An 11,661-nucleotide genomic window follows, 5' to 3' on the forward strand; every position below is an offset into this window, starting at 1 on the left:
CCCAGATGTGTAACAGTGCAGGAAGGTTCAGTGCCCATCTGAAGAGACTTTCAAAACACAGAAGGCACAATCCCCTGGGTGATGCAACAGGTAACGGGAAAGATCTGCCTGTGCCTCTTATATTCATCTTTATATTCAAGTTTCCCAGCAGAATTAGCTCATAGACTCCTGTATTCTTTTTTTGTGAGGATGTCTATGTTGAGATTGCTCTGTGCAGGGTAAAATTATTATGGTTAAAGAGAAGAAATCCTAGTGACTGGTGCCAGATCCTTAGTTCATTTTCATTTGTTATAATTAGCTGATGAGATTTCAAACCCTTCCTTGTTTCATATATATAATAATACCAGGATGAGGAGTTAGCTCCCCACAGCTACCCACATTTAGAGTCAGGCACAAGGAACTTCCTTTGCTATCACTGGGTCCCGGCTACCCAGACACCCTCCTATTCCTCTAAAGAGAATGAAACCTTTAAATATGTCTGGAAAACTACTCTGAATATTTTTAGAGTTATAATTTCAAGTAGCAATGCATATACCATTTGGCAGGGACCACTGAGGGCCAAGTGCCACCAAGGGGAGAAGAAGCCAGGACCCAAAGATGGTACCAAGGTGGCTGGGCCAGCCCCATGGCACCCAGGCAGGGCAGGTCCTGGGGTGGGGAGAGGCAGGAGGATCAGAGAAGGGATTCTTGAGGAGGCAGCTCTGAGCTGATGGCAATTTGGAGATCAGGGGCAGGTCCTGTGGCCAGGCTGAGCTCAGCCCCAGGAGGGACAGGGCTGTCCCACTCCTGACCAAGGTGCTGCAGAGCAGCTCAGGATGTGGCTGAGAATTGAGGAATGGGCAGAACTGTGGATGGAAGCACCAGGAAAAGCTGGTCCAAGCAACCAGAAGTTTATTAGTACACTCCTGGCCCTGAGATTATTAAATGTGCTCAGTGACTCTGCTGTGGCTTTGAGATTTTTAAGGTGTTTTTAAGTGAGCTATTCCACTAATCTTTTGCTGATGATACACAGATGACTTCATTTGCCAGACAGCTTCTCTAAATGTGCAAGAAAGTTTATAAAATACATGAAATCAGTTATACAGAATGTCCTCTGGAATAAAAAGCTGGAGCATACAGGGTAGAAAGGAAGAGAGAATTCTTCAGGACTCAATTAGGGCAAAGTCCTGAAGGAGCAGATCCGTGGTACCTGAAAGTGAGAAGACAAAACCTGCAGATGAGGGCACATCCAACAAAAGTGATCATCAGTGTACCAGACTGGGACACAGGGAGGAAATGGTTGAATAAATATTCTCTAAACCATGGGGGTTTTATGTGAAAAAGGCACCCAAACCTTGTTTTGTTATTCTCTAATTCTTTAAAACAACCTCTGGAATAACCTGCTGGCTCCCAGCTGCTCAGTATACTTTAGTATTTTGTACTATATCCATCTTCAAGCTATCATTTCCTTTTATCACACCAGCAATTGTACCACTGAGGCAACTGCTAACATCTGTGAAGCTGTCAACAGTGTTAAAAATTACACTGTTGTTTGCTGGGCTGTATTGCACTTGGGATAAGTGTACCCTGCCCATTGGAACAGCCCTTGCTGAAGGCTGCCAGCAAAGCAGACACATGAAACAGCCTCAGAATAAGCTCTGTGACCTGCAGGGTGAACAGCTTAGGCTCTATACCATGATAATAATAGTAGATGTTTACATCTACAGTCTTGCTGGAGTTCTGGCATCCCTCTCAAATGGGATATTCAACTAAAGGGTCAGATTTTGTAGTGCTGCTGCTTCTATTTCTGGGCCATGCCCTAAGGTTAAAATGCTGCAGTGTAAAGCCAAAGTCAGGAGGTGCCCTTGGTGGTCCCAGGCATGCACTGGAGCACACTGGGGTGGGTTTATTATCTATCAGCTGTCTGAGCCTCAGGCATCTGCTGCAATCAATCTGTAGCCCTGGGTGCTTGCTTTCTTGCTTCCAGATGCTTGTCTCACTTCTCCCAGTGATTTACACAAGTAATTCCAAAATTTAAGTTTTTCTGACTAGGAACCAGTGACAAAAGATTTCTTCATAGTGTTTTATTCCAAAACCAACAGGAAAGATTATTAGTTTAATGTGATTTGTTTAATGTGTGTGTGGGCCCAAGTCTTCCCTGATATGCATATGTCTGCTGAATGCTTGTGCAGTTCTGTTTACTTCGGCAGGGTGCTCCTGACCTGTGACTCCAGAGGAATATCACTTCCAGTTGCTAAAAGTTGCTAAAAGTGTAGAATGGATTATGAACTCTGCATTTGAGATTCACAGTCATCCCACCTTGTATCAGCATGTGTTGGGTGGCAGGCAGCTGCAGCTGGACACCAGAAATATCACCTTCTGTAGGGAGCATCCCTTCATGGCTATTCCAGTTAACTCCAGGGAAGAGATTCCTAGGGAAAAAATGTCAAGAGTACAGCAGCAACTCAGAGATATCCAGGTGCTTGAACAGCTTTTTTCAGTTTTCAAGAGGCAGCTGTAAGCAGAGAAAATAGATTGTTCTAATCTGCCTCAGCTAGAGCCTGGAAGTGAGGGACAAAATCAGAGCTGCTCTGTCCTGTCACAGTCCCACCTCTCCCCAGTATCAGGTTCCTAACCCAGTTTGGATGCAGGACTCCTCAGCTTGGAGCCAGAAATGAAAGGGGCTCTTTAGCTGTGCTTAGCTGGGCTCCAAGTGGTTTCACAAAGAGGCTGAGTAAGGACTTGGCTGTTGATGGACCAGAAACTTTTCAGTGTTTATTTATTAAATATATCCTATTTGGTGTCCTGTTTGCAGCCTGGCAAAGCAAAGGGGATTAAAACTTCTCCCTACTTCATCTCACTACTGAAATAACAAGTAAAACTTCTTTTTCCCTTTACATCAGTACTGGAATAATCTGTTAAGCAAGCAATGGAATGGTTCCACCTTATCACAGCCTTGGCCAAGAATGATTTAGCAGCATGGTAACTTAATGGAAAATATTATAGCCACATTCCTTTCAGACATAGATTCTATGTAGAAAGATAGACATCTAATGGGGAAAAAAGTTTGTTCACATTACAGAGATGTATCTGCCTTAGTATTTTTTTCCAGTGTGTTATTTAACATAAATAGTGCAGAGCATATATGAGATCAAGCAAAGTTATCCCACCCTGTATTGAAATGTGGACATAAAAATGACAGCATCCTTTCAGCTTCATCACATACTAAGGAGCAGTACAAACTTCATTATCAGAAATCTCCTTTTGATGACCAGAAGATGATTACAAAAGACATTCACTTAAAGCTGTAAAAGCCAGGCCATGGTGTGTGTCTGTCAGGCTGGAGCAGTCTGAGTGACTCCCAACCAAGGCAGAAATTATCTGCAAAATGGAAACATGATCAATAACAAAAAGATAACTGAGTTCCATGGTCATTTCAACCAGCTACCAAAGGAGAACCATCAGGCTTCACCAACAGACGTGAGAAACAGTTCCTAGGATATTTTTATGGCATAAATCAGGCATGCCTCACTTTACTTGCATGAGAACCTGCAAGCTGAGGATGAGCAAAAGGTCCTAAAAAGGTGCTTGGCTTGGACACAGAAAAAAGCATCAGAGCAGACATAGCAGCATGAAAAGTTATGGTAAAGCTGTGCATGTTAGATAATCTGCAGGGCTGAGTTAAGAGAATTGCTTTAAGTATGTCCTAAGCTGAAAATTAAAGAAATAATAATGGTGAGGTGATGTTAAAGGTCCATGAAAGCCCAGGTACTGTGAGGCTCACCAGCAGTGCAAACACCCCATGTTTGGAACAGTAGGGTGAAGTTTTACAGGTAAAAACTCTTATAAATTGTCCTGACTCCCACTCCTTTCAGCTCAATTCCATATGAATTAGATAGAAATGAAACAATATTCTCCTCACAATTATACAATAATATATTCTTCTAGCTGGTTGTAACAACAAAGCTAAACTTGCAGATGTTTGCTCCAACCAAGCAGAAAAAATCATCAGCTTCAACACAAGCTTTTAGTCAGTGACACCATCCTAAAACCACAAAGCATCTTTTTCTTCTTCTCAAAACCTATGGCCAGATTCTTCTCTTCTCCTGCTGGGATATTCCCAAGCTGATTTGTGGACTTCAGCCTTGGGAATGCCAATGGACATTGCAACACAGAAGTTCTGGGGGCTGCTGGAAGTCAGGCAGGTGCCTTGGCACCTCTGGGGCTGATCCTGACCTGGGGCTGTGGAGGTTCAGTTCTGGGCTGCTTGGGGCTCTGCTCAGTGGTGTTTGCTTTTCCCCTGAGTGCATTTCACTGTTTTAAGCAAGATTTTTACTTAGGAAGGAACCTTCTCCATTTTCTAGGCTTCTCATTAACATGTAAAATTTAACTCAGTGAGTAGCTGCCCAAGTCTTGGCTTTCAGAAAAGGATTTACTCATGGCCCATGTAGGTCTGCCACATAAATTCATAGTTTGTAATTCACACTAAGTGTGATCTGCTCTGTATAAATAAAGAATTTTCCTCTATTTCCCAGCTTTTAAAAAGGATTATTGTAAAATCTTGGGATACACTAGTCTCAGGGAATCTAGGAATAGCTCTCTCTGGAATATGCACTCTCCATGCCCATGGAGAAGGACAGTCCTGGATTTTCATGGATTTATCTCATCAGCTTCCATTATATTCACAGCTAACACAGGAATGTCTTAACCCTGCATTCTGTGGAATCTGAGGAAGGTTTACAAGGCCTTTAAGAAGCCACTTATTTCTATTTTGCAATGCATGCAGTGAGATTTTGTTTCTCCTGATGGTTTTCCTTGCCATGTGATCTCTCTGGAGTGGCAGGAAAACCCACTTATATGTTTTGCCTGACTTCAGAATGACACAAGAGTGCAAAAGATTCTTGCCCAAAATACTGCACCTGGGTTGTGATCTTCAACTCAGGTCCTGTCTTGCTCTGTTAGTGCCACAGCAGGACAATGTACCACCAGTCCTTTACTTCAGGAAAGGGGCTTCCATGGCTCTTCTTGGAAATATTATTAAAATGATAGGATTAAGCACTCTTACATCCCAAGCTGGCAGAAACAAACAATTAAACTGAAAGATGTTTCTTCTTGCAGGTAGTTTGACCCAGCTGCATTAAGAGGAGCAGAAATGAAGTCATTGCCCAGCCTGCTGCTCAAGGAAAGCTCATTCATAGCAAGGGAAAGAAAGCACCCAATAAAAAGAGGAGAGAGCAGGAACAAGTCTGCCTTAGGTATGGATTAAACATAGGATGAGTTTTTAGTGCAAAATAGTAAGTGATTTTTTAAAAGATCTTGGTCTTAATATTGATGGAGGAGTCAGAGCAAACCCAGGGCTTTCAGCACATGTGGAAATGGAGTTTGAATTTCTTACCTCACTGCATGAGCAATGACACATCACATTCTGAAGGCCTTTTTTTTCCCAGTGGCTCACAGTATTAACCTTCTTTACAACACCTTGGGAAGGGAAGACGATAAACAGCATCAGTGCTGAAGCATAGGGTAGAAAACAGGATCTGCTTAGAAGCTCTGTTAATTAGTTTTGGCCAGTTTTTTGATCCCAGTTCTTTTAGGAAGCTTCTACAAGAACAGTAAAATGCAGGAATACAACAGCTCTAATGTAATTTTTAGGAGAGCTGTCAGCAAAGTTTCTTTTTGAGTTTCAGACAGAGATGGGTGGAATAAAATGCTTATTTATACTTCCAAAGCGGATCCCTGGTCAACCACCTGAGTGATTGAAGCATCACTGGGCTCTTTTGCAAATTCCTTCCATTTGTGCAGAGGGATTCAGAACTTCAGACACTTGGCTTTCAGGCCACCTCTAATTCCAAGTTGATGGTAAAACATACACCATATGTGATGATTGTTTCATAATTTATGTAAACACTTCAAAAGTAGATAGACTTACCTAAGAAAATGGTGCAGAAATTGTATTTATTTACAGCATTCATTATTCACTAAAATGGAGTAAAAAGCCTCTCTTTGATCAAAAGGATGATTTGGTTTTACTTTCTGGTGTCCTACTTGATAATATCATGTTAATTAAATATGTAAGAACTCAGCCTCAGATTATTAGTATTATCACCAGCTTTAATAGGTCCACTTCATATTATAATCTTATTTAAAAGTATCTTCCTTTGAGATTCAGGCAACTGAAAATTTAGACATAATTAGATCATAAACATCCGTCTCCAAGGTTGGGCATACCAACAAAACAAGTCATCTGGAAGGATGCTTTGAAAATGGTACAATACTGATATTTAGTAAAAGAGAGGAAAAAGGTGGTTGTATGTGAAATTAAGAGAAAAATGAGATATTCCTGAAAACTGAAGAAAAATAGAATCAAATAATAATTTTTGCATTTGAAGAAAGGGGATGATATTTTCCCCCAACTATCACATGCTTTTATCTTTTGTGTGCACCAGAATGAAAGACATTATCTGCTAGGGTCATGATCATTTTCCTGGAAGCAGCTTCAAAGTGGGAAAAGTAATAAAAATTATAGCAAGTGGAAAGTACATCACGAATGTTTTCAGATTTTGAGTTGGGAATGACCTTGGGTGTTGCCTGAGCCTTCTGTGGTTACATTCATCCAGTGACTAACGTTGACACTGGAACATAGAGAAACAAACACATTAATTACTCAACTTGATGAACAGGTTTGTGGTCATGAAACTCCTGCCAGCCTCCAGGAGAAATTAAAAGCTCCCTGCATTTGGTTTAAAATAGAGACCTGAATTGCAGGACCTCCAGAGTCCTGTAACTTCCCCTATGTACACCTCCCAGTTGGGTTGTAGGTGGTCCTGAGGACTGAAATTTCTCAGCAACACCACCACTGAGAGTCAGATTGTTTCAGCAGGGAATTGAGAACCTGTGCTCCCTAAAGGTGATGGTTCCAGCAAGTCTGGACAGGTTTTGAATTTGAGGGAAGAAGAGGGAAGCACATGAATCAAACAGCTCATCATTCCTCAGCTGGTGGGCACTGAAATCTCTTCCCTTTGTGAGTGTGTAAAGGGAAGGTCAGAGTGGGCTCTTCCATTAAATTTACATTAAATAAAATGAAACCTCCCTCTGCTGAGACAAGGTGCCTTTGGGGCCCATCCAGTAGTACTGGTGAATATAATTGGCAGCTCTTTAGGCCCAGAGATCTGAGCAGTGAGACTGTAACTGCAGAATTTTGGTGATGAATTGACAAAATTCATCCAGAAAACAATACCAGTTATTAGAATACATCCAAAAGGTTGTAGACCAGGGGGACATGCTAGAGTTAAGTTTGCTGATACAACCTAAATTTAGGACTCTTGTGGAGAGAATGACAGCAGCCTGTAGTGAAATAATTCAGTGCCACTTTTTCCCAGCCTCCTTGGAGTGACTTGGGGTTATTGCATGGTAATGGAATATTTACCTGGTTGGAAAAGCTGGGAGACAGGAGACAACAGGAAAGGGCAATTTCATGGCTCAGAGAACTGAGGATTGCCCTGGCTGACTGAGTTCTACCTCTGCTTGTGTCCCAGGTCACCTGTGTGATACCAGACAGGTCACACAAACTCAGTTTTTTACAGGTGGTGACAAAGTGTATATGCTTCATTTTCAAAGGTTCTGTATTTCAGCCACTCAGCAGTGAGGAATGGCCACACTTGTAGGTTAAGTCTTAACCCCAGGGCATGAGAGAAAAGAGGTCACAGAAACTTCTAAGCCAAGGGTCATCCTTGGAAATTGTTGAATCAGTTTTATTAAATTGTCCCAATATAAACTGAGGGTGTGCCTAACCAGGAAGACATTTGAATTGAAAAAAGTAGGAAAATTACTAAAATTTGGTAGAGTCATAAGCAGCTCACCAGGGAGGAAAACACTGGTAGATAATGCAGTATTCTGTCCCTCTTTGGACTTCATCTGGATAGACAGGGGAGCCAGTGGGAGAGACAAGGTGAGGAAGACAGGGCAATTTCTGCCTTTCCAGTTTTAAAAAGTGTATGACTGATAGAGCACAGGCTAAACAAGGTTTCAGAGTATGACAAACCACTCACACAAGTTCCTCCATGCTAATCATTCATTTGGAACAGAGGTTGCTCAAGTACCCTCTCTACCAATACAGAGCCTACAGAACATTTAGCTGCATTGCCTGCACCTGAAGGCAATGTTAAGCTTTGTAGCTGCTTCACAGACTTCCCCATCTCACCCTTACAGCTAATTCTACTGACCCTTGAATTCTAAAAACTCCTCTCTGGAATTTACCCCAGCCCATGGCTTCGAGAGGAGTTGTGCAAAGCCATTGGCACATGCCCAGCCTGGAGGTTATGACTTAATCCATTGGAGTCAGCCTTTCCAAGCCTTGGGTGTGATGCTGACCTCAGCAAGATCCCAGTGCCTTGTTATTGCCTGAAGTTCTTCTTGATACTGTTCTTACTCCACCTCCACCTCCCTCAAAATTCCAGGTCTCAGCCCAGTCCCAGCTGGGACACTTGCAGCAGCTCTGCTGGGGTGACACAGCTGGGGAAACTCAGCCCAGGCTAGGGAGCAGAGCCCAGTGGTCACAGGGCTTCAGGATTTCATAGAATCATAGAATTGGCTGGGTTGGAAGGGACCTCAGAGCTCATCAAGTCCAACCCTTGATCCACTCCTGCTGCAGTTCCCAGCCCATGGCACTCAGTGCCACATCCAGGCTCTTTGGAAATATCTCCAGACACGGAGAATCCACTACTTCCCTGGGCAGCCCATTCCAATGCCTGATCACCCTCTCCAGAAAGAAATTCTTTCTCATCTCCAACCTAAACTTTCCCTGGCACAACTTAAGACCCTGCCCTCTTGTCTTGCTGAGAGTTGCCTGGGAAAAGAGCCCAAACCCACCTGGCTCCAACCTCCTTTCAGGGAGTTGGAGTGAGTGATGAGGTCTCCCCTGAGCCTCCTCTTCTCCAGCCTCAACACCCCCAGCTCCCTCAGCCCTTCCTCACAGGAATTCTGCTGTATCCCTTCAAAGCCTCCTTGCTCTTCTCTGGACCTGCTCCAGCACCTCAATCTCCTTCCTGAGCTGAGGGTTCCAGAACTGGACACAGGACTCAAGCTGTGGCCTCACCAGAGCTGAGCACAGGGGCAGAATCCCTTCCCTGGACCTGCTGGCCACGCTGTTCCTGAGCCAGCCCAGGATGCCATTGGCCTTCTTGGCCACCTGGGCACACTGCTGGCTCATGTTCAGCTTCCTGGCAATCCAGACTCCCAGGTCCCTTTCTGCCTGGCTGCTCTCAGCCACTCTGTGCCCAGCCTGTAGCACTGCATGATTTCTCTGTAAGCTTCTGATTGCCCACTGTTCAGTGCTGAGCTGATGTGGAGCTCAAGGATTTTGATGTCAGCTCACAAGACTCTTAAGTTCTGCTTTGTTTCACTTTCTTTTCAGAGAATAACACAAAAGAAAAATGACTCACAAGAGATTTTTCCAGCTTGCTTAGAGACTGTGCCATGCAAGTCAATGATCTTTTATTTATTGCAGTGCAACTGGAAACAGACTTCTTGGCAAACCTGAACTGAAACTCCTCTTTTGCTTTTCTATTTGGTGCCTATGGTTCTGGGTTGGAGGCTGAAGCTCAGGACAGCAGCCTTTGTGGAAACTGGGGAGGTGCAAACTGCTCGAAGGGGTTGAGGAGAGCCAGGGGAATCCCTCCCAGCCTCTGCCTCCCTTTGTGCCTCTGACAACAAGATCCCTGCCCTTACGTCAGGCCTGCCCTATTGTGCTGCCCCTGAGAAGGAGCCATCTATCTCTGATGAACCAGAAAGGAGAAGGCTTAGAGAAAGGCTGTCCCTAGCCAGCCACTTCCTCCCCATCCACAGCAGCTTCCAATGAACAAACTCCAATCACATCCAGCTAAAGAAGGAACTTTGCAAGTGCTCTGCTAAAAGTCAGGCTGGCTTAGTTTTGTGACTGGATCCTAAAAAGCTCTTGGCTTCAGCAGGCCAACCCTGTGCACTTGCACTTGGGAGGAGGACTGGATGGGGGAAGTCATTCTATATTTGTGTGGTGACAAAGCAGAAGCCCCTTGGTACGTGATGGGAGGGTGGTCCCTGCAGGGTGGAATTCAGGAAATGCAAGGAGCATCTCACTCCATTCCTGCCCTGCAGAGCAGGATCTGTGAATTCCAACAGATCTGATTTCAAGTGAACTCCGTATTTATACTCCAGGGGCTCATCTGTTGCACCCAGAAAAGATCCCCTCAAAAATGTGAGCCCTGTGAACAGTGGCTAAAAAGCTCATTCAGCTCATCAAGTAAAGCAAGGCAAATGCTGGCTGGCAGGAACAACAGCTGTATGCTTGACCTTTACCCATTCTCCCTCTTCTCACTTCAGATTCAGGAGCAGGCTGGCTGCATTCTCAGGAGGTGTCTGTTTGGGAGGAGAGGGCTATTTTTATTCAGCCTGTGGTTTCTCACCGTGGTGGGGCTTTAGGAATATTTCCTTTCACGTCAGTCCCTTGAAGCATTTCACAGAACAGGGTCTGTTCTGGGAAGTCAGTACATTTGAATTCATGTTTTTAAGTTTTACCATGACTAGGGATATGATGTGCAGAAGGCAGATAGCATGGCTGCTGAATAAAGCAAAGGCAGACTGTGTAGTCCTGCTAAAGCTATCACCGAAGTATTTTACATTTTCCATGCACCCAAATTAAGCCATTTATACAAGCAAAGTAATCCAAAACCATCTGGCACCAAAATTTGGGATTTCATAATGCTTTAATGCAAACCATGTGAGCAGGATGTCCAAAATGTCTATGTCAGTGAGATGAATAATGCATGCAAAAAAAAAAAAGAGATGAACTTTGCAAGAGTTTTGTCCAGTTTTCATCCTGTCTATGAGTATCTTACAGCACTGCTGTTAGAAAGGGGAACTTCTGCACTGGTGCCATTCCTTCCCTGACACTTGTCACTTCACTGTTCCTCAGCACAGAGGAATAACCAAGATCTGAGAGGAGGAGCCCAGACTATGAAGCCAGATGGACAACTCCAGCCTAAAGCTAAATAGCCACATGAATTTTTCCATCCTGTTGCTGAATGACAGTAATTTTGTTCTATGGATCATCAAAGAGCTACTTGGCCCTCAGTGTGGAAGAGATGCTTCATCCTCTCTGTTCTTTTGAAGACCTTTCCCACCCTACATTCCAATTCAGTCAGCAGTGAGGATAACCAAGACAAAGGGAACTCAGGATCACTTTTAATTCCGTGTTCCTTGCTCCTCCTCTCAGGGCTGAGTCTCACAACAGCTGACCAGGCAAACACTGGTTCTGCCTCATGGAAAACTGGTGTTTTCTGAGCAGATCACAGCCAACCTGACTCCTTACATGTTTAACAAGCATAAATTCTCTCTTTCTTTTCCATGCTTCTCCAAATTGTGCTAAGAAAAGTTTTGCCAGTCTTTCCAGACCCTCTGAGGTCCCAACCTGAGACTTTCCCCATTGTGGATTCTTTAACCTTCTCTACAAATTTTCTTCAGGGGCATTGCCAGAAGTCACCTACTGTCGCAAGAGGGCTGACACACGACCAATGTGATCAGTCAGAATCCGCTTTTCTTTAGAGCATCAAGCGTATTTATACCTTTTACACTAAACTTATGACATTACATCATTGATAAATGGTTACAAAAGCTTAATTCACTACTGGTTACATGTTAAACATTCTC

The sequence above is a fragment of the Calypte anna genome, chromosome 12 (assembly GCF_003957555.1).
Source record: "Calypte anna isolate BGI_N300 chromosome 12, bCalAnn1_v1.p, whole genome shotgun sequence".
In the NCBI taxonomy this organism is placed as follows: Eukaryota; Metazoa; Chordata; class Aves; order Apodiformes; family Trochilidae; genus Calypte; species Calypte anna.